A 23,773-nucleotide genomic window follows, 5' to 3' on the forward strand; every position below is an offset into this window, starting at 1 on the left:
AACATTCCGCCGGTCCTACCAGTCCACGGGGGGTGGTTAACCCCATCTGTGCTACTGTTAGGACTAAGGGAAAACAAATTATCGTTAGAAATTAATGATTTCATGCTCTGATGCGTTCCCTTGCCCTGCGCTGGATCGTGCAGGGCAAGGGCTCTTTAATTTACAATAACACACTGCCAGTGTGTTTGGTGACGTCACCGGCTCTGATGGGCAGGCTTTAGCAGATTTACAGGCTAGGGCAACGCTAAAACCTGCCCATCAGTGCCGGTGACATCACCAGGCTCACTGCTGGACGGAAGCTGACCTGATTTAACGCAGGGCAAAGGAGAGCATCGGAGGATGGAATGCTCAAGTCAGGGGGGGCTGCCTGGGTGAAAATGGGGATATGTCCGGGTTCAGCTCTAAACCCGGACAACCCCTTTAAATACTGATGAACCATCCTCTGGATAAGTCATCATCAGTATCAAATCATTGGCAGTCCGAGACCCCACCAGTCAGCTGTTTGAGAAGGTATCAGTCTTCCTGTGAGCGCCGTGGCCTTTTCCAACTTTATAAATTGATTAGCAGGCACTCACCATCTGATGGTAAGTGCCTGCTAATTAATTTATATTAGTATATTATGAAGGGATTAGGTGAATCACTCATAGCAGAGCACCATTGCCACAGTGATAAGAGAGGTGAGCCACTATATACCAAAGTTTACTTTTCCAACTTTCCCTAGGCTGAGTGACGACACATTAATCAGTCATGTGGCCTAGGTGCAGCTCAACCCCATAGAAGTGAATGGGGCTGAGCACAATACCAATTACAGCTGCTATACAATGTCCAGCATGGTGCTTGGTCAGCGCAGCGATGGCTGCGGCGCTCATAGGAGCACCACTGCATTCTCAAACATCTGATCGGTTCTGGGCCCGGGTGTCGGACCCCCATCCATCAGATACTGATGACCTATCCAGAGGACAGGACATCAGTATTTAAATCTCGTAAAATCCTTTTAAAGGGTTTCTATCACTTTGTTTCACCTATTTAGCTTTCAGACACTAGCGATCCGCTAGTGTCTGCTTTATCTAACCATCCTAATATAAGAGCTTATTGTCCTGCCGTTTAGCTAAAAAAATAACTTATATAGATATGCAAATGAGCCTCTAGGTGCTATGGGGGCGTGATTAGCACCTAGAGGCTCCGTCTACCTTAACAAACTGCCGCCGCCCAGCGCGTCCCTCCAGCCCGCCCATCTCCAGCTGAAGCGATCCTCTCCGTGCGCGTCTCTGTTCTGCGCATGCGCAGTGAATGTCTGATCGCTTCCCTGCTCAGACATCTCCACTGCGCCTGTTCCTCGGAGCACTATGACGTCATCGGCGCAGGCGCAGTGGAGATGTCTGAGCAGGGAAGCGATCAGACATTCACTGCGCATGCGCCGAATACGAGGAGCATCGCATTCCGGAGGAGATGGGCGGGCTGGAGGGACGCGCTGGGCGGCGGCAGTTTGTTAAGGTAGACGGAGCCTCTAGGTGCTAATCACGCCCCCATAGCACCTAGAGGCTCATTTGCATATCTATATAAGTTATTTTTTTAGCTAAACGGCAGGACAATAAGCTCTTATATTAGGGTGGTTAGATAAAGCAGACACTAGCGGATCGCTAGTGTCTGAAAGCTAAATAGGTGAAACGAAGTGATAGAAACCCTTTAACTGTCAAGTTAGGGTACTTTAACACTAGCGTTTTTCTTTTCCAGCATAGAGTTCTATCCTAGGGGCTCAATACCGGAAAAGAACTGATCAGTTTTATCCTAATGCATTCTGAATGGAGAGTAAGGCTGGGTCCACAAGGGCATTACGTTTTGGCTCAGGATGCGTCCCGGGTGCATTGCGTTTTGCACGCGCGTGATAAAAAACTGAATGTGGTACCCAGACCCGAACTTCTTCACTGAAGTTCAGGTTTGGGTTCAAGGTTGTGTAGATGTAATTATTTTCCCTTATAACATGGTTATAAGGGAAAAGAATAGCATTCTTTAATACAGAATGCTTAGTAGAAGGTCCATTGAGGGTTAAAAAAATAAATTAACTCACCTCCTCCAATTAATTGCGTAGCTGCCGGTCTCCTGTTCTTTCTTCAGGACCTGTCAAAGGACCTGTGGTGATGTCACTCAGCTCATCACATGGTCCATCACCATGGTGATGTATCATGTGATGTGCACAGTGATGTCACCACAGGTCCTTTGACAGATCCTGAAGAAAGAACAGGAGACCGGCAGCTACGCGATCAATTGGAGGTGAGTTTTTTTATTTTTCACCCTCAATTGACCTTCTACTAAGCATTCTGTATTAAAGAAAGCTATTATTTTCCCTTATAACCATGTTATAAGGGAAAATAATACAGTGAATAGACTTTCATCTTAGCAACCACGTACCGATTTTCACGCAGCCCCATTCACTTCTATGGGGCCTGCGTTGCATAAAAAACGCACAATATAGAGCATGCTGCGATTTTCACGCAACGCACAAGTGATGCGTGAAAATCACCGCTCATGTGCACAGCCCCATAGAAATTAATGGGTCCGGATTCAGTGCGGGTGCAATGCGTTAGGTGAAATCTCGCCCGTGTGAACCCAGCCTAATCCGTTCAGGATGCATCAGGATCTCTTCAGTTCAGTCTTTTTTACTTTTCAGGACGTAGATAATACTGCAGCATGCTGAGGTTTTATCTCTGGTCCAAAAAAACTGAACACTTGCCTGAATGCCGGATCCAGCATTTTTTTTCAATAGGAATGTATTAGTGCCGGCATTAAAATTGTCGCATTGACTGATCCGGGATTCCGCTCTGCGCAGACCTTTAAAAATGTGAAAAAAAATTAATACCGGATCCGTTTTGCCTGATGACACCAGAAAAACGGATCCGGTATTGCAATGCATTTTTCTGACTGATCAGGATCCTGATCAGTCTGAAAAATGCCTGATCAGTCAGAAAAAAAGGACATGCGTTTGCATACAGTTTGCCTGATTAGGCAGGCAGTTCAGGCAACGGAACAGCCTGCCGGAATCAAACAACGCAAGTGTAAAAGTACCATGACCTCTAGCCACCATTGATATCCAGAATGATCGGCCCTCTAGTCATCAGACCACCTTTGGCACTACTGAGAGATTTCAGTTATTGGAAACCAGGCAACATTTTCAAGAAACAGCCCAGTGGCGTGCCTAGAGGGGGGCGGTCCGTCCCAGGTGTCAGCTATAAAGGGGGGTGCTGCCTGAGCAGCAGCACCCGGCCGAATGTCTCTGCAAGGAAGGAGAGCTGTGATTCTCATAGGAGAAAGGACCTTTGATGACATCAACACCATGTGACCAGTAACATATCGATATTACTGGTCACATGGCTATGAGGTAATTAAAAGGTCCTCTCTCTCTACCAGGAGTGTTGCTGCAGAAGTTTGCCGTAATTGTGGAGCTTTTTTATGTGAAGATTACATCAGGAAAAGGTGACAGGGGATGTTATGCTAATATACTGTAAAAGCTACTGTATAGTTTAGAGTGCTATACTGCTCTACTGTATACTGTGGGGTGCTGTATATCGTGGGGTGTTATACTGCTCTACTGTATACTGTGGAGTGCTATACTGCTCTACTGTATATTGTGGGGTGCTGTATACTGCTCTACTGTATACTGTGGGGTGCTGTATACTGCTCTACTGTATACTGTGGGGTGTTATACTATGTATTGCATATTGTGGAGTGCTGTATACTGTGGGGTGCTATACTATATATTGCATACTGTGGGATGCTGTATACTATAGGGTTCTATACTGCATACTGTGGGGTGCTGTATACTGCATACTATGGGGTACTGTACACTGGGCAGTGTTATATACTGTGGGGTGCTGTATACTGCTCTACTGTATACTGTGGGGTGTTATACTATGTATTGCATATTGTGGAGTGCTGTATACTGTGGGGTTCTATACTGCATACTGTGGGGTGCTGTATACTGCATACTATGGGGTACTGTATACTGGGCAGTGTTATATACTGTGGGGTATTACACTGTATACTGCAGAGTGTTGTACGCTATACACTATGAGGGGCTGGGGGTACAATAGATGTCAAATCAACAAATCTGACCTAGATAAATGAAGGGTATTAGGTTTTCCTAAATAAAAACTGCCTCCCCCCCTCCCCATGGCTGAGAGCCCCCAATTTACATTTTTTCTATAATCTGTAATAATAATTCCACTCTATTTAATTAAAAGTCCTCCGACCACTAAACACCGGCAAGCTATCGTATCTGTGTTCACTCCTACACCAGTGATGTGGTTCTGTGCACTGTCACCACTCGTCCCTCTATTGCTTCCTTTTCACTGATTAATTGCATTGAATATATGGTTTAGGGTCAGCACTGACGATAGCCGTCCTCTAAAATCGCTTCATACGTTGTCCCCAAAATGTTTGCCAGATCCCTGGGATCCTCAGGGGTAATGAGCAACGACACTATATATGTGGCATAGTTTTCTTTAATATTTGCCAGAGAGAGGAAAAAAAACAAAAAAAACATGGGGCACAACGCGAAAGAGGGGATGGTCAGGGCAAATTGACAGAGGAGGCCCAAGATGGGTAAACAGCCCCCGGCCTATGATATACTTAATACGCTTGTATCCGTTCATAATTGATCCGTTTGGATTATTCATAAAAAATTTTTAAAAAAGTCTAAGTCAAAACGGATCCGTCCTGACTTAAACTGAAAGTCAATGGGGGACGGATCCGTTTTAAATTGCAGTTTGGCTCTGCATAGTCAGACGGTCACCAAAACGCTGCAAGCTGCGTTTTAGTGACCGTCTAAAAAACGCAAGGGAGACCAAACGCAGCCAAATTGATGCATTCTGAACGGGTCCTTATCCATTCAGAATCCATTGGGGCTGAACTGATCCGTTTTGGGCCGCTTGTGAGAGCCCTGAAACGGATCTCACAGGCGGACCCAGAAACGGCAGTGTGAAAGTAGCCTAACTCACTTGTATGCTCGCCGCAGCTCATCTTCCATGTGGGAAAACCTCCCATCTTCCTTGTAGCAGCTGTGCGGCCTGTGCCTTCTAGTGAAGTGACCACCTCACCAGTGTTGTGTGTGTGTCAGTGTGCATCCGCAGATACACTGCCGCCGAGCTGAGCCTGCAAAAAGCACTGTGGCGTGTGGCAGTTAGGAGTGGTGCAGACAGTCACAGTGGCACTGTGGTGTGTGGCAGTTAGGAGTGGTGCAGACAGTCACAGTGGACACTGTGGTGTGTGGCAGTTAGGAGTGGTGCAGACAGTCACAGTGGACACTGTGGTGTGTGGCAGTTAGGAGTGGTGCAGACAGTCACTGTGGTGTGTGGCAGTTAGGAGTGGTGCAGACAGTCACAGTGGACACTGTGGTGTGTGGCAGTTAGGAGTGGTGCAGACAGTCACAGTGGACACTGTGGTGTGTGGCAGTTAGGAGTGGTGCAGACAGTCACAGTGGTGTGTGGCAGTTAGGAGTGGTGCAGACAGTCACAGTGGTGTGTGGCAGTTAGGAGTGGTGCAGACAGTCACTGTGGTGTGTGGCAGTTAGGAGTGGTGCAGACAGTCACTGTGGTGTGTGGCAGTTAGGAGTGGTGCAGACAGTCACTGTGGTGTGTGGCAGTTAGGAGTGGTGCAGACAGTCACTGTGGTGTGTGGCAGTTAGGAGTGGTGCAGACAGTCACTGTGGTGTGTGGCAGTTAGGAGTGGTGCAGACAGTCACTGTGGTGTGTGGCAGTTAGGAGTGGTGCAGACAGTCACTGTGGTGTGTGGCAGTTAGGAGTGGTGCAGACAGTCACAGTGGACACTGTGGTGTGTGGCAGTTAGGAGTGGTGCAGACAGTCACAGTGGTGTGTGGCAGTTAGGAGTGGTGCAGACAGTCACTGTGGTGTGTGGCAGTTAGGAGTGGTGCAGACAGTCACTGTGGTGTGTGGCAGTTAGGAGTGGTGCAGACAGTCACTGTGGTGTGTGGCAGTTAGGAGTGGTGCAGACAGTCACTGTGGTGTGTGGCAGTTAGGAGTGGTGCAGACAGTCACTGTGGTGTGTGGCAGTTAGGAGTGGTGCAGACAGTCACTGTGGTGTGTGGCAGTTAGGAGTGGTGCAGACAGTCACTGTGGTGTGTGGCAGTTAGGAGTGGTGCAGACAGTCACTGTGGTGTGTGGCAGTTAGGAGTGGTGCAGACAGTCACTGTGGTGTGTGGCAGTTAGGAGTGGTGCAGACAGTCACAGTGGACACTGTGGTGTGTGGCAGTTAGGAGTGGTGCAGACAGTCACAGTGGTGTGTGGCAGTTAGGAGTGGTGCAGACAGTCACAGTGGTGTGTGGCAGTTAGGAGTGGTGCAGACAGTCACTGTGGTGTGTGGCAGTTAGGAGTGGTGCAGACAGTCACTGTGGTGTGTGGCAGTTAGGAGTGGTGCAGACAGTCACTGTGGTGTGTGGCAGTTAGGAGTGGTGCAGACAGTCACTGTGGTGTGTGGCAGTTAGGAGTGGTGCAGACAGTCACTGTGGTGTGTGGCAGTTAGGAGTGGTGCAGACAGTCACTGTGGTGTGTGGCAGTTAGGAGTGGTGCAGACAGTCACTGTGGTGTGTGGCAGTTAGGAGTGGTGCAGACAGTCACTGTGGTGTGTGGCAGTTAGGAGTGGTGCAGACAGTCACTGTGGTGTGTGGCAGTTAGGAGTGGTGCAGACAGTCACTGTGGTGTGTGGCAGTTAGGAGTGGTGCAGACAGTCACTGTGGTGTGTGGCAGTTAGGAGTGGTGCAGACAGTCACTGTGGTGTGTGGCAGTTAGGAGTGGTGCAGACAGTCACTGTGGTGTGTGGCAGTTAGGAGTGGTGCAGACAGTCACTGTGGTGTGTGGCAGTTAGGAGTGGTGCAGACAGTCACTGTGGTGTGTGGCAGTTAGGAGTGGTGCAGACAGTCACTGTGGTGTGTGGCAGTTAGGAGTGGTGCAGACAGTCACTGTGGTGTGTGGCAGTTAGGAGTGGTGCAGACAGTCACTGTGGTGTGTGGCAGTTAGGAGTGGTGCAGACAGTCACTGTGGTGTGTGGCAGTTAGGAGTGGTGCAGACAGTCACTGTGGTGTGTGGCAGTTAGGAGTGGTGCAGACAGTCACAGTGGACACTGTGGTGTGTGGCAGTTAGGAGTGGTGCAGACAGTCACAGTGGTGTGTGGCAGTTAGGAGTGGTGCAGACAGTCACAGTGGTGTGTGGCAGTTAGGAGTGGTGCAGACAGTCACAGTGGTGTGTGGCAGTTAGGAGTGGTGCAGACAGTCACAGTGGTGTGTGGCAGTTAGGAGTGGTGCAGACAGTCACAGTGGTGTGTGGCAGTTAGGAGTGGTGCAGACAGTCACTGTGGTGTGTGGCAGTTAGGAGTGGTGCAGACAGTCACTGTGGTGTGTGGCAGTTAGGAGTGGTGCAGACAGTCACTGTGGTGTGTGGCAGTTAGGAGTGGTGCAGACAGTCACTGTGGTGTGTGGCAGTTAGGAGTGGTGCAGACAGTCACTGTGGTGTGTGGCAGTTAGGAGTGGTGCAGACAGTCACTGTGGTGTGTGGCAGTTAGGAGTGGTGCAGACAGTCACTGTGGTGTGTGGCAGTTAGGAGTGGTGCAGACAGTCACTGTGGTGTGTGGCAGTTAGGAGTGGTGCAGACAGTCACTGTGGTGTGTGGCAGTTAGGAGTGGTGCAGACAGTCACAGTGGTGTGTGACAGTTAGGAGTGGTGCAGACAGTCACTGTGGTGTGTGGCAGTTAGGAGTGGTGCAGACAGTCACAGTGGTGTGTGGCAGTTAGGAGTGGTGCAGACAGTCACTGTGGTGTGTGGCAGTTAGGAGTGGTGCAGACAGTCACTGTGGTGTGTGGCAGTTAGGAGTGGTGCAGACAGTCACTGTGGTGTGTGGCAGTTAGGAGTGGTGCAGACAGTCACAGTGGACACTGTGGTGTGTGGCAGTTAGGAGTGGTGCAGACAGTCACAGTGGTGTGTGGCAGTTAGGAGTGGTGCAGACAGTCACTGTGGTGTGTGGCAGTTAGGAGTGGTGCAGACAGTCACTGTGGTGTGGGGCAGTTAGGAGTGGTGCAGACAGTCACTGTGGTGTGTGGCAGTTAGGAGTGGTGCAGACAGTCACTGTGGACACTGTGGTGTGTGGCAGTTAGGAGTGGTGCAGACAGTCACTGTGGTGTGTGGCAGTTAGGAGTGGTGCAGACAGTCACTGTGGTGTGTGGCAGTTAGGAGTGGTGCAGACAGTCACTGTGGTGTGGGGCAGTTAGGAGTGGTGCAGACAGTCACTGTGGTGTGTGGCAGTTAGGAGTGGTGCAGACAGTCACTGTGGTGTGTGGCAGTTAGGAGTGGTGCAGACAGTCACAGTGGACACTGTGGTGTGGGGCAGTTAGGAGTGGTGCAGACAGTCACTGTGGTGTGTGGCAGTTAGGAGTGGTGCAGACAGTCACTGTGGTGTGTGGCAGTTAGGAGTGGTGCAGACAGTCACTGTGGTGTGTGGCAGTTAGGAGTGGTGCAGACAGTCACTGTGGTGTGTGGCAGTTAGGAGTGGTGCAGACAGTCACTGTGGTGTGTGGCAGTTAGGAGTGGTGCAGACAGTCACAGTGGACACTGTGGTGTGTGGCAGTTAGGAGTGGTGCAGACAGTCACTGTGGTGTGTGGCAGTTAGGAGTGGTGCAGACAGTCACTGTGGTGTGTGGCAGTTAGGAGTGGTGCAGACAGTCACTGTGGTGTGTGGCAGTTAGGAGTGGTGCAGACAGTCACAGTGGACACTGTGGTGTGTGGCAGTTAGGAGTGGTGCAGACAGTCACAGTGGTGTGTGGCAGTTAGGAGTGGTGCAGACAGTCACAGTGGTGTGTGGCAGTTAGGAGTGGTGCAGACAGTCACAGTGGTGTGTGGCAGTTAGGAGTGGTGCAGACAGTCACAGTGGTGTGTGGCAGTTAGGAGTGGTGCAGACAGTCACAGTGGTGTGTGGCAGTTAGGAGTGGTGCAGACAGTCACTGTGGTGTGTGGCAGTTAGGAGTGGTGCAGACAGTCACTGTGGTGTGTGGCAGTTAGGAGTGGTGCAGACAGTCACTGTGGTGTGTGGCAGTTAGGAGTGGTGCAGACAGTCACTGTGGTGTGTGGCAGTTAGGAGTGGTGCAGACAGTCACTGTGGTGTGTGGCAGTTAGGAGTGGTGCAGACAGTCACTGTGGTGTGTGGCAGTTAGGAGTGGTGCAGACAGTCACTGTGGTGTGTGGCAGTTAGGAGTGGTGCAGACAGTCACTGTGGTGTGTGGCAGTTAGGAGTGGTGCAGACAGTCACAGTGGTGTGTGGCAGTTAGGAGTGGTGCAGACAGTCACTGTGGTGTGTGGCAGTTAGGAGTGGTGCAGACAGTCACAGTGGTGTGTGGCAGTTAGGAGTGGTGCAGACAGTCACTGTGGTGTGTGGCAGTTAGGAGTGGTGCAGACAGTCACTGTGGTGTGTGGCAGTTAGGAGTGGTGCAGACAGTCACTGTGGTGTGTGGCAGTTAGGAGTGGTGCAGACAGTCACAGTGGACACTGTGGTGTGTGGCAGTTAGGAGTGGTGCAGACAGTCACAGTGGTGTGTGGCAGTTAGGAGTGGTGCAGACAGTCACAGTGGTGTGTGGCAGTTAGGAGTGGTGCAGACAGTCACAGTGGTGTGTGGCAGTTAGGAGTGGTGCAGACAGTCACAGTGGTGTGTGGCAGTTAGGAGTGGTGCAGACAGTCACTGTGGTGTGTGGCAGTTAGGAGTGGTGCAGACAGTCACTGTGGTGTGTGGCAGTTAGGAGTGGTGCAGACAGTCACTGTGGTGTGTGGCAGTTAGGAGTGGTGCAGACAGTCACTGTGGTGTGTGGCAGTTAGGAGTGGTGCAGACAGTCACTGTGGTGTGTGGCAGTTAGGAGTGGTGCAGACAGTCACTGTGGTGTGTGGCAGTTAGGAGTGGTGCAGACAGTCACAGTGGTGTGTGGCAGTTAGGAGTGGTGCAGACAGTCACAGTGGTGTGTGGCAGTTAGGAGTGGTGCAGACAGTCACTGTGGTGTGTGGCAGTTAGGAGTGGTGCAGACAGTCACTGTGGTGTGTGGCAGTTAGGAGTGGTGCAGACAGTCACTGTGGTGTGTGGCAGTTAGGAGTGGTGCAGACAGTCACAGTGGTGTGTGGCAGTTAGGAGTGGTGCAGACAGTCACAGTGGTGTGTGGCAGTTAGGAGTGGTGCAGACAGTCACAGTGGTGTGTGGCAGTTAGGAGTGGTGCAGACAGTCACTGTGGTGTGTGGCAGTTAGGAGTGGTGCAGACAGTCACTGTGGTGTGTGGCAGTTAGGAGTGGTGCAGACAGTCACTGTGGTGTGTGGCAGTTAGGAGTGGTGCAGACAGTCACAGTGGTGTGTGGCAGTTAGGAGTGGTGCAGACAGTCACAGTGGTGTGTGGCAGTTAGGAGTGGTGCAGACAGTCACTGTGGTGTGTGGCAGTTAGGAGTGGTGCAGACAGTCACTGTGGTGTGGGGCAGTTAGGAGTGGTGCAGACAGTCACTGTGGTGTGTGGCAGTTAGGAGTGGTGCAGACAGTCACTGTGGTGTGTGGCAGTTAGGAGTGGTGCAGACAGTCACAGTGGACACTGTGGTGTGGGGCAGTTAGGAGTGGTGCAGACAGTCACTGTGGTGTGTGGCAGTTAGGAGTGGTGCAGACAGTCACTGTGGTGTGTGGCAGTTAGGAGTGGTGCAGACAGTCACTGTGGTGTGTGGCAGTTAGGAGTGGTGCAGACAGTCACTGTGGTGTGTGGCAGTTAGGAGTGGTGCAGACAGTCACTGTGGTGTGTGGCAGTTAGGAGTGGTGCAGACAGTCACAGTGGACACTGTGGTGTGTGGCAGTTAGGAGTGGTGCAGACAGTCACAGAACAGTGTGCAGGCAAGAGGTAGCAGACTAGAGAGGTATTATTTCAGTTAAAGGGCTTCTGTCACCCCCAAAACACATTTGGGCTTGTTAAAATCCTTATTTAACTACTATTCCCTATATAGGGATCTTACCTTTGTCTGTGGCTTCTTTTCCTTAAAAAACAATCTTTTAAAATATGCAAATCACTTCACTACCAGCAAGTGGGGGTCTTCTTGCTGGTAGCTGCCGCAAAAAACCGCCCCCTCCTCCTGTTGATTGACAGGGCCAGCGAGCGCTCTCCTCCTCCGGCTGGCCCTGTCAGCATTTCAAATCGCGCGCCTGTCTTCATTCGGCGCAGGCGCTCTGAGAGAAGGACGCTCGCCTCCTCAGCACTCCCTCAGTGCGCCTGCGCCGATGACGTCACCGAAAGAGAAGTGAAGTGATTTGCATATTTTAAAAGATCGTTTTTTAAGGAAAAGAAGCCACAGACAAAGGTAAGATCCCTATATAGGGAATAGTCGTTAAATAAGGATTTTAATAAGCCAAAAAATATATAAAAATGTGTTTTGGGGTGACAGAAGCCCTTTAAGGGCCTTGCTGCCTTGAATTTTCAATGGAGGGGGGGGGGGGGGGTGTTGAGGAGTCACAAGGCTTCTGCCAGCCAGTGCAGAAATTTACAAGGGGCCCAAATATGGATGGGAAAGGACCAGGCTTATTAACCTGTAGGATACCAGGTACGGCGCTGCAGGATCTGAGTCCCAGCGCTGTACAGGTATGGCGGGATGATCGGGCAGGTGCAGGAGCTGTGCCCGTCCGATCAGTGGCACGGGTCTGGCTGTCACTGTCAGCTGAGCCCCTACCATCAGGGCAGGGTGCACAGGCATCAGTGAAAACTCCAGCCCGCTCTATAAAAATATAACATGATCCATCCCGTCAGGTGAACCTGTAAAACAAATATATATAAAAACAGCCGTTTTTTTCTTCACCTTCCTTCACAAAATGTGTAATACCAAGCTTACATTGTATTTTCATGGTGACAGATTCCTTTTAAATTTTCATTTACAAGCAATTTTCTGTTTACTAGCGATAAAAAAACAAAAAGTTATTTCAAACAAAATAAATATTTCAGTATATTTAAATGTAAAAATAAAGTTTCTTATGGTTTCGGCGGGGGGAAGAGGGGTGCCAGAGAAAGTACCCGCCCCAGGTGCCAAATACCCTAGGCACTCCACTGAAACAGCCATATTTGAAGGAATCTTTACTCGGAAGACAAGCATGAAGGAAGCTGGTAGCTCAGCTTAAGAGGATCCAAGAATAATACATATACCACAATCAGGCCTCAACCTATTTACCTTCAACACGTCATTTTATCAGGATCTGGATGTATGGCTATAAGCTCATGCAACCAGATGTACCCATGTCAGAAAGTAACAAAAACTGACAGACAAGACGGAAACCTGCCAAAATTAGTGGCGGTTTATAATTACTATCCAAGTATGAGGACCATTTCCTGCACTGGATTAATGCCGAAAAACTGGCCATATTTATACCTGTGCCACATGGTCCATATCAGGGATACCAAACCTGCAGCCCTCCAACTGTTGCAAAACTACAACTCCCAGCATGCTCAGAGAGCCTACAGCTATCAGGGGATTTTAAGAGGTATAGTTTTGCAACAGCTGGAGGGCCGCAGGTTGGGCACCCCTGGTCTATATATACCAAAATAAGATCCTAACGATATAGCGTATGGAGAGGATGAATGAGATTCATGGTATTTGAGTAACTTTTGTGGATACAATTTTGATACCTAAAATCACTTGCAATTGTGTTTGTAAAACAGTAAAAGTCAAACACAAAGATACACAATATGATGGAAAACATTGTAAGGCTAGGTTCACACCAAGTATTTGATCCACATCAGGTTTTTTTTCCCTGATGCTTTTTTAATATGATTTTGAAGATTTCCATTCCTGGTCATTTTCAACAGAAATTCTGGGCTCGGATTCTGCATCAAGAACAGTCATGATACTTCTTTTTCCCCGCTGTGGTTTAACATGCAAATTCCCCATTGAAATCAGTTGGGAAGCTCTGCATGCTTTTTTTGGTGCAGATTTTTGACGCGGAATCCGCGGGCAAAATACTGCGTGTGAACCTATCACTGTGATGGCTAACCTCCGGTGTTCCGTTATATGGTCATACCTCGTGAGATTTCTCTACCCTCGTCACTTCCGGCCGCACCGGACATGAAGTGAGGAGGTGTGGCGCGCCGCGCAGCTGCACAACGACAGGGTAGGGAAATTTCATAGCAGAGTTAGCTGGACATCGGCCAACACAGCGCATGCGCCGGGAGCCTCACCAGCGGTTAGGGTAGGGAAAAATTACGGGCCAGTGCGCAGGCGCGGTGATCAGATGGATGTTCTCAGCTGGACACCGGCCAACACTGCGCATGCGCTGGGAGCCAGCCGGAAGTGACGAGGGTAGGGAAATCTCACGTTACACCGGCACTCCAGCTGAGGTAAAACTACGACTCCCAAGATGCACACTTGCTTGGCTGTTCTCAGAACTCCACAGAAATTAATGGAGCACGCTGGGAGTCGTAGTTTGAGCACAGCTGGAGCGCCGGAGGTTAGCCATCACTGTCCTAGACTAAACATATCACTGAGAATGGACCCCTGTCTAATGCACAGCAGATGTGGATGCAATTGTGCCTTTTTCCACATCTAGAATCAGACCATGTATGACAGCTATGGGATCTGCAGATCAGGATGGATATCCCCTCTTCCAGCTATACACAGCATACACCATATGAGGGAATAGAAATCAGTGCAATCGAATACATTCTGCAAAGAACACATGGATGTGCAATAACCATGCATATTGTGCACAGGCTCAGATCCATCTGGTGTGCGCTGCAGCCCGCAGGCCCCGTTCACATTACACAGGCCTGCAGTAATGCATCATGAAGGATGATGCGATTACAAATACGACACATCCGATCTTCCCGATGGCTCCTCATCCCGCAGCCCCGGCAAGAAGACCCCTCCCAGCCCCCGGCCTACTCCGACCCACCGACTCACACAGGCGCCTGCCGCTTACAATCCGCCTCTGCCGGGACGGGCCGCACTGGCGAAGGACGATTTGGGTGGATTTCTCCGCTTTAAAACAAAGGAAGCTTCCCCATCCTTCCAGCGGCCGCCATCTTACCCCGCTGCTTCAGCGGGTGCTAGCAGTTGCGCGGCATGCTGGGCGTTGTAGTTCTGTGGCGCAGATGGTCACTACGTAGGTCGGGAAGCCACACTGTCACATACTACAGCTACCAATGCGCACCGCGGTCTACGTGCGCAGCCGCTGTTCTGCCAGATTCCTATACCTCGGCAGAATGCTATACCGGAAGTGACGCGCCCGCACAGGAATCAGCTTGAGGACGGTGTGTGAGCTGTGTGGTGCCCCCGATAGCCTGCACTCAGCTCTGCTATGGATTCGTAAAAATAATTGGACCGCCAGAAGCACCTACTTCATTTGCCTGCGCGAAACCGTACACCGCGCGTGCGCACTCAGGGGTAGGTCGATTTTTAAGTGCAGAATGTTCCATCAGATCTCAGTCCCTACCCCTGAGTGCGCACATAGCAGAGCGGAGTGCAGGATATCGGGGACACCACATAGCACACATCCTCTCCTCAAGCTGATTCCTGTGCGGCGCGTCACTTCCGGTATAGCATTCTGCCAAGGTGTAGGAATCTGGCAGAACACTTGACGATGGGCAGGACGGGAAGTGTAGTTTTTTGTAGGTACGGTATTGGCAGAGGGCCGAGAGGACACAGAGAAGGGCTCAACTCTGTCACCCAGAATGCAAAGCGCTACAGCGGAAGTCAGAACAAAGCGCGCGTGGAATGTTGGGAGTTGTAGTGTGCATAAAGCCCTGCAGGTATTGGAGCTAATTATTGTCATATAGTCAGGTTTCCAGACAGAACTCTCTATGGAAGAAGCTGCTGTCGTGTTGCTTGAAAGTCTGTAGAAATGACGACTTTCTTCCAGCACAATTTCAGAGCGCCATAATAGGGTCACCACCTTTCCCAACCAAAAATCCCTGCCAAGTTTAGGCTACTTTCACACCTTGCGTTTAACTTTTCCGGTATTGAGATCCAGCAGAGGATTTAAATACCGGAAAAAAATGCTTCTGTTTTGTCCCCATTCATTGCCAATGGGGACAGAACAGAATGCAACAAAACGCATTCCGTTCCGCTTGGTTGCGTTCCCATACTGGAGAGCATACCCCTGCAAGCTTCGGTTTTCTGTGCAGCATGGGATACGTAGAAAAACAGTTCCGCCATGACACACAATGCAAGTCAGTGGTGCCAGATCCATTTTCCTGGACACAATAGAAAACTGATCTGACTTTCAATGGTATTCATGCCGGATCCGTCATGGCAAGATAATACAACAGGATCCATTCATAACAGATGCAGATGGTTGTAGTATCAGAAACGGAAGCGTTTTTGCTGAGCCCTGCTGGATCAGGCAAAAACGCAAGTGTGAAAGTAGCCTTATGCTGGTAAAGGGCATGGCTTAATACAGGTGTTATTTCACACCAATGGTTTGAACATATTTTTAAAGGGACTCTGTCACCACTTTCTAACCCCCCCTTTTAAAAGTATTGTTCTCTCCATGGCGCCCTTGTGATTACAAAGGTGTTGTTATAACATAAATTCGCCGTCTCGTTTTGATAAAAATACCTTTTATCTAACCTGTCAATCTTGTGGATAAGGTGCCCAGGGCGTTTCTGAAGGTCTGAAGCTGCCGCCCGCCGCCGTTGGTGCCCAGCTCCTCCCCTGATCCTTTCAGCGCCGCCTGAATGTAAAGAAATCCGCCTCCGGCTCTCGCTCAGTGCCCCCTCCTCCTTTTCAAAGATCCCGCGCGTGCGCACAGGCCTGTGCCTGATGCGCCCGTGCGGACATTTAGAATCAGCCTCATTGAGCGAAGTGCGCATGCGCACACTTCGCTCAACCTACTCATAAGACGAGCACTGCAGCCAGCCACTCAGAGCCTGCGGCTCCATACAGCGCTTGGCAGGCTCTGAGTGGCTGGCTGCAGTGCTCGTCTTATGAGGAGGTTGAGCGAAGTGCGCGCATGCGCACTTCGCTCAATGAGGCTGATTCTAAATGTCCGCACGGGCGCATCAGGCACAGGCCTGTGCGCACGCGCGGGATCTTTGAAAAGGAGGAGGGGGCACTGAGCGAGAGCCGGAGGCGGATTTCTTTACATTCAGGCGGCGCTGAAAGGATCAGGGGAGGAGCTGGGCACCAACGGCGGCGGCGGGCGGCAGCTTCAGACCTTCAGAAACGCCCTGGGCACCTTATCCACAAGATTGACAGGTTAGATAAAAGGTATTTTTATCAAAACGAGACGGCGAATTTATGTTATAACAACACCTTTGTAATCACAAGGGCGCCATGGAGAGAACAATACTTTTAAAAGGGGGGGTTAGAAAGTGGTGACAGAGTCCCTTTAATTTTGTGTCTTTTTTTTTTTTTAAATAAAACTTTTTTTTTTCTGTCATTTATAATATATAGTGCAGACAAAATGGTGTTCCAGTGTAACTAATCTGGAATCTGAACGCCGGTAAATGCCTGTCCTTGTGGCACCAATATAATGGCCTGATTCAGTGAAGAGCCTTATGTTTAATAAAATAAATAAATCACTTACCTCTCCTGCTCCTGGACGCGGCCGCTCCTCATTGCCCGCGCTCTGTCTTCCTCCTGTCGGCTGTGCTGTGAACCGGCGCGCACAGCATGAGGTCACAGAGTGCCCTCACATTGTGCGCAGCCACTGCACAGCCGAGGACCAGGATGCAGTGAGTACAGAGCCTTCACTGTTTCCTGGTCCTTCAGTACTAATGAGCGCTTCCATAAGAAGCGCTCATTAGTATTCGCCCCATAAGAAGCAGAATACTATTGAGTCAGAGAAACTCCTCTTATTAAAGGGTTTCTGCCACCTGAAAAATGAGTATTAAAGGGGTTATCCAAGTTATGGAAAAAAATAAAAAATTATCAGAACATACATACACATTACCGTAGTTAAAGAGGACCTTTCACCGATCCTGACATTGTGAACTAAGTATCATGACATATACAGCGGCGCCTGGTGATCTCACTGCACTTACTATTATCCCTGGGCGCCGCTCCGTTCTCCCGTTATGTCCTCCGGTATGTTCGGGGACTTGGTTATAGTAGGAGGAGGCTGCCCTTGTTCTGCTGGGCGTCTCCTTCTCCTAGGCTGTAGCGCTGGCCAATCGCAGAGCAGAGCTCACAGCCTGGGAGGTTTTTTTCTCCCAGGCTGTGAGCTCTGCACTGCGATTGGCCAGCGCTACAGCCTAGGAGAAGGAGACGCCCGCAGAACAAGGGCAGACTCCGCCTACTATAACCAAGTCCCCGAACATACCGGAGGGGAGAACGGAGCGGCGCCCAGGGATAATAGTAAGCGCAGTGAGATCCCTAGGCGCCGCTGTATATGTCATGGTACTTAGTTCACAATGTCATGATCGGTGAAAGGTCCTCTTTAAGCTTGATTTCTTAAAGGGATTCTGTCACCAGGTTTCACCCCTGTCAGCTAAACATATGCTGATGTTCAGGGCCTCATCAGGATTCCTAATGTGGGCTTCTAAATGTGATCCGTAGCCTTATTTTGCTAAAGAAAAACAGGTTTTACTAACCTGTCACTCAAATAAATAAGGTGCCCAAGGGGATGTGAAGGGATGCAAGGTGCCGGCCGCACCCGATGCGGTTCGTGCCCAGCGCCGCCTTTCCAGACTTCTGCACCGCCTCCTAATCCTCTGTGCCGCCTCTCGCTCTCCCTCCCTCCCCCTCCTCCTGCTGTAAGATCTCGCGCATGCGCACAGGGCTCTGAGAGGCTGGCGCCAGAGTGCAGGTCATACCTGGGTTGAGCGAAGTGCCGGCGCATGCGCACTTCGCTTTAAGAAGCCAAATCGAGAAGTCCGTACGGGCGCATCAGGCAGAGCCCTGTGCGCACGCGCGAGATCTTACAGCAGGAGGAGGGGGGAGGGAGGGAGAGCGAGAGGCGGCACAGAGGATTAGGAGGCGGTGCAGAAGTCTGGAAAGGCGGTGCTGGGCACGAACGGCGGTGGGTGCGGCCGGCACCTTGCATCATTTCACATCCCCTTGGGCACCTTATTTATTTGAGTGACAGGTTAGTAAAACCTGTTTTTTAGCAAAATAAGTCTACGGATCACATTTAGAAGCCCACATTAGGAATCCTGATGAGGCCCTGAACATCAGCATATGTTTAGCTGACAGGGGTGAAACCTGGTGACAGAATCCCTTTAAGAGAAAAACCCATACTTACACCTTTGTTCTGTTATTTTTGCTTTGTTTACATGCTGCAGCAAAGCTGTGGGGGCGTGTAACAACAATGACTGAGCTCTCCCTCATGAATATTTGTGGGTGTGAATAATCTGACCTTCCCCTCCCCCTGCTCTGCACATCCTAACTTTGCATCTCTTAGCTCACACAGGCAGAATATCTTCATGTCACATTGCAGATACTCTCTCTCTCTCTCTCTCTATATATATATATATATATATATGTATATAGAGATAATCGATCGGAAAATATATATCACCATATATATATATATATATATATATATAGATTGTGTTTGTGTATATATATTAGATATATCGAAAGAATAATCGAATCGCGATAATCACCAAATGCGATATGGCGATTTGGCCGACCCGAAAATGCCGCGATTATATATGAAGGGGCCCCTATTGATAAAATGGCCTCTCTCCTATTGATAAAATGGCCAGCCTCTGTACTCACTTTCACGATGAATGCACTGCAGCGAGCGAGCCGGCCGGCACGTGACTGACGTCACTTAGTCACGCTCCTGCTTCCTGAATTAAGTGGGAGGAGCGTTACTAAGTGACGTCAGTCACGCGCCGGCCGGCTCGCTCGCTACCGTGCATTCATAGTGAAAGTGAGTACAGAGGCTGGATATTTTATCAATAGGAGAGTTATGTGCGCAGTTTAGTACACATGAGGGGACACATAGGGCCATGAGGGGGACCAGCATAAGATGCTATATGTGTGTCTTATGCTGGCCCCCCTCATGGCCCTATGTGTCATAGCACAGATCCACCCCATAACAGCGTCATCCACAGGTCCCCCATAAGTGTCCTCCACAGATCCCCCATAACAGTGTCCTCCACAGATCCCCCATAACAGTGTCCTCCACAGATCCCCCATAACAGCGTCATCCACAGGTCCCCATAAGTGTCCTCCACAGATCCCCCATAACAGTGTCCCGCACAGATCCCCCACATAACAGCGTCATCCACAGATCCCCCACATAACAGCGTCATCCACAAATCCCCCACATAACAGCGTCATCCACAGATCCCCCACATAACAGCGTCATCCACAGATCCCCCACATAACAGCGTCATCCACAGATCCCCCACATAACAGCGTCATCCACAGATCCCCCACATAACAGCGTCATCCACAGATCCCCCACATAACAGCGTCATCCACAGATCCCCCACATAACAGCGTCATCCACAGATCCCCCACATAACAGCGTCATCCACAGATCCCCCACATAACAGCGCCATCCACAGATCCCCCACATAACAGCGTCATCCACAGATCCCCCACATAACAGCGTCATCCACAGATCCCCCACATAACAGCGCCATCCACAGATCCCCCACATAACAGCGTCATCCACAGATCCCCCACATAACAGCGTCATCCACAGATCCCCCACATAACAGCGCCATCCACAGATCCTCCGCATAACAGCGCCATCCACAGATCCCCCGCATAACAGCGCCATCCACAGATCCCCCATAACTATGTCATACCCAACCACGTCAGCGTCTCATATGGGAAAATCCAAGCAAATAGACCTCTAGCACAATTCCCTTAAAATATCGCATCGCATATCTTTATCGCAATTTTTAGGGCCCTAATCGCAATCGCACAAAATTCCCATATCGTGCAGCCCTTATATATATATATATATATATATATATATATATATATATATACTAGAAGAAGGACCCGGCTTCGCACGGGTATATTTCATCTATTTCATTTTATGTTTCTGTGTCGTAAAAAGATATCGGCAGTTTCCCCCATAACAGTGACCTCTACAGTACCCGCCCCTTTAACAATGACCTCCACAGTACCCGCCCCATCAACAGTGACCTCCACAGTGCCCGCCCCTTTAACAGTGATCTCCACAATGCCTGCACCTTTAACAGTGACCTCCATAGTGGTTGCCCCTTTAACATTGCCCTCCACAGTGCCCGCCCCTTTAAAAGTGACCTCCACAGTGCCCGCCCCATCAACAGTGATCTCCACAGTGCCTGCACCTTTAACATTGACCTCCACAGTGGCCGCCCCTTTAACATTGACCTCCACAGTGCCCGCCCCTTTAACAATGACCTCCACAGTACCCGCCCCATCAACAGTGATCTCCACAGTGCCTGCACCTTTAACAGTGACCTCCACAGTGCCCGCCCCATCAACAGTGATCTCCACAGTGCCTGCACCTTTAACATTGACCTCCACAGTGGCCGCCCCTTTAACATTGACCTCCACAGTACCCGCCCATTTAACAATGACCTCCACAGTGCCAACCCATTTAACAGGGATCTCCACAGTGCCTGCCCCTTTAACAGTGACCTCAATAGTGGCCACCCCTTTAACATTGACCTCCACAGTACCCGCCCATTTAACAATGACCTCCACAGTACCCGCCCATTTAACAATGACCTCCACAGTGCCAACCCATTTAACAGGGATCTCCACAGTGCCTGCCCCTTTAACAGTGACCTCAATAGTGGCCACCCCTTTAACATTGACCTCCACAGTACCCGCCCATTTAACAATGACCTCCACAGTACCCGCCCATTTAACAATGACCTCCACAGTGCCCACCCCTTTAACAGGGATCTCCACAGTGCCTGCCCCTTTAACAGTGACCTCAATAGTGGCCACCCCTTTAACATTGACCTCCACAGTGCCCGCCCCTTTAACAGTGACCTCCACACTGCCTGCCCCTTTAACAGTGACCTCCACATTGCCCGTCCCTTTAGTAGTTACCACCCCTTTAACAGTGACCTCCACAGTGCCCACCGCTTTAACATTGACCTCCACAGTACCCGCCCATTTAACAATGACCTCCACAGTGCCCACCCTTTTAACAGGGATCTCCACAGTGCCTGCCCCTTTAACAGTGACCTCAATAGAGGCCACCCCTTTAATATTGACCTCCACAGTGCCCGCACCTTTAACAGTGACCTCCACAGTGCCCGCCCCTTTAACAGTGACCTCCGCACTGCCTGCCCCTTTAACAGTGACCTCCACATTGTCCGTCCCTTTAGTAGTTACCACCCCTTTAACAGTGAACTCCACAGTGTCTGCCCCTTTAACAGTGACCTCCACAGTGCCCGCCCCTTTAACAATGACCTCCACAGTGCCCGCCCCTTTAACATTGACCTTTACAGTGCCCGTCCCTTTAACAGTGACTTCCACAGTGCCTGCCCCTTTAACAGTGACCTCCACATTGCCCGTCCCTTTGGTAGTTACCACCCCTTTAACAGTGACCTCCACAGTGCCCGCCCCTTTAACAATGCCCTCCACAGTGCCCGCCCCTTTAACATTGACCTTCACAGTGCCCACCTCTTAAACAGTGACTTCCACAGTGCCTGCCCCTTTAACAGTGACCTCCACAGGGCCTGCCCCTTTAACAGTGACTTCCACAGTACCCGCCCCTTTAACAGTGATTTCCGCAGTGTCTGCCCCTTTAACAGTGACCTCTACAGTGCCCGCCCCTTTAACAGTGAACTCCACAGCGCCCGTCCGATTGATAGTGGCCCCTGCCCCCATGCATGTAGCAGTGTAGTTGTGCCGTCATACGTCATATGACTGAATATTTAAGGACCTGCGAACTGCTAAAACCTGTGATCAGTTGTAATGGCAATCTGGAGTAGGACCTGTGAGCTTCTATTTGCTAATAAGGGACATGTGACCATATAAATGGCAGTTCGGATTTAAGTGAAAGGCTTGTTGGCTTCTATTGGCTAATGCAGGTCATTTGTTGGGAATATCTCAGGAACTGTAAGTCCTAGAGAGCTGAGATCCGATCTAAAACCTTGCCGGACACCTGATGTACCTGTGTGCCAAATTTGGTGAAGATCGGTCCCGTTTGGTCGCGCATAAAGAACGTCTAGATAGACAGACAAACGTCTAGACAGATAGAAACTCATTTATATACAGTACAGATCAAAAGTTTGGACACACCTTCTCATTCAAAGAGTTTTCTTTATTTTCATGACTATGAAAATTGTAGATTCACACTGAAGGCATCAAAACTATGAATTAACACATGTGGAATTATATACATAACAACCAAGTGTGAAACAATTGAAAATATGTCATATTCTAGGTTCTTCAAAGTAGCCACCTTTTGCTTTGATTACTGCATTGCACACTCTTGGCATTCTCTTGATGAGCTTCAAGAGGTAGTCCCCTGAAATGGTTTTCACTTCACAGGTGTGCCCTGTCAGGTTTAATAAGTGGGATTTCTTGCCTTATAAATGGGGTTGGGACCATCAGTGGCGTTGAGGAGAAGTCAGGTGGATACACAGCTGATAGTCCTACTGAATTGACTGTTAGAATTTGTATTATGGCAAGAAAAAAGCAGCTAAGTAAAGAAAAACGAGTGGCCATCATTACTTTAAGAAATGAAGGTCAGTCAGTCAGCCGAAAAATTGGGAAAACTTTGAAAGTAAGGGCTATTTGACCATGAAGGAGAGTGATGGGGTGCTGCGCCAGATGACCTGCCCTCCACAGTCACCGAACCTGAACCCAATCGAGATGGTTTGGGTTGAGCTGGACCGCAGAGTGAAGGCAAAAGGGCCAACAAGTGCTAAGCATCTCTGGGAACTCCTTCAAGACTGTTGGAAGACCATTTCAGGGGACTACCTCTTGAAGCTCATCAAGAGAATGCCAAGAGTGTGCAAAGCAGTAATCAAAGCAAAAGGTGGCTACTTTGAAGAACCTAGAATATGACATATTTTCAGTTGTTTCACACTTGTTTGTTATGTATATAATTCCACATGTGTTAATTCATAGTTTTGATGCCTTTATAGTCATGAAAATAAAGAAAACTCTTTGAATGAGAAGGTGTGTCCAAACTTTTGGTCTGTACTGTATATATATATAAGATATATATATATATATATATACAGTGGATATAAATAGTCTACACCCCTGTTAAAATGTCAGGTTTCTGTGATGTAAAAAAATGTTTTAGATAGAGGGAAGAAAAAATATAAAAATAAAATAATATGGTTTTGGTTGCATAAGTGTCCACACCCTTCAACTAATACTTTGTTGAAGCACCTTTTCATTTTATTGCAGCACTCAGTTTTTGGGTATGAGTCTATCAGCATGGCACATTTTGACTTGGCAAGATTTGCCCACTCTCCTTTGCAAAAACACTCTAAATCTGTCAGATTGCGTGGACAATCGGATTTAGGTCTGGGCTCTGGCTGGGCCATTCCAAAACTTTAATCTTCTTCTGGTGAAGCCATTCCTTTGTTGATTTGGATGTATGCTTTGGGTAGTTGTCATGCTGAAAGATGAAGTTCCTCTTCATGTTCAGCTTTCTAGCAGAAGCCTGAAGGTTTTGTGCCAATATTGACTGGTATTTGGAACTGTTCATAATTCCCTTTAGCTTAACTAAGGCCCCAGTTCCAGCTGAAGAAAAACAGCCCTAAAGCATGATGCTGCCACCACCATGCTTCACTGTGGGTAGGGTGTTCTTTTGGTGATGTGCAGTGTTGTTTTTGGGCCAAACATATCTTTTGG

The 23,773-nt window shown here is 49.4% G+C and overlaps 1 protein-coding gene across 3 annotated transcripts in view; it reads right to left on the reverse strand.

The window, feature by feature from the left end:
* SCAF1 (SR-related CTD associated factor 1) overlaps window positions 1-14,463 on the reverse strand; it is a 67,379-nt gene extending 52,916 nt beyond the window's left edge. Inside the window, exon 1 of one of the 3 annotated variants that reach the window (XM_040433955.1) lies at window positions 13,968-14,463. The gene's annotated coding sequence lies outside the window, so the exon portion shown is untranslated. Of the gene's footprint in view, window positions 1-13,940 lie in introns of all 3 variants that reach the window. The other 2 variants (XM_040433950.1, XM_040433951.1) reach the window with 2 other exon arrangements.
* Window positions 14,464-23,773: the final 9,310 nt, after the last annotated feature.

The sequence above is a fragment of the Bufo bufo genome, chromosome 1 (genome assembly GCF_905171765.1).
Source record: "Bufo bufo chromosome 1, aBufBuf1.1, whole genome shotgun sequence".
NCBI lineage: Eukaryota > Metazoa > Chordata > Amphibia > Anura > Bufonidae > Bufo > Bufo bufo.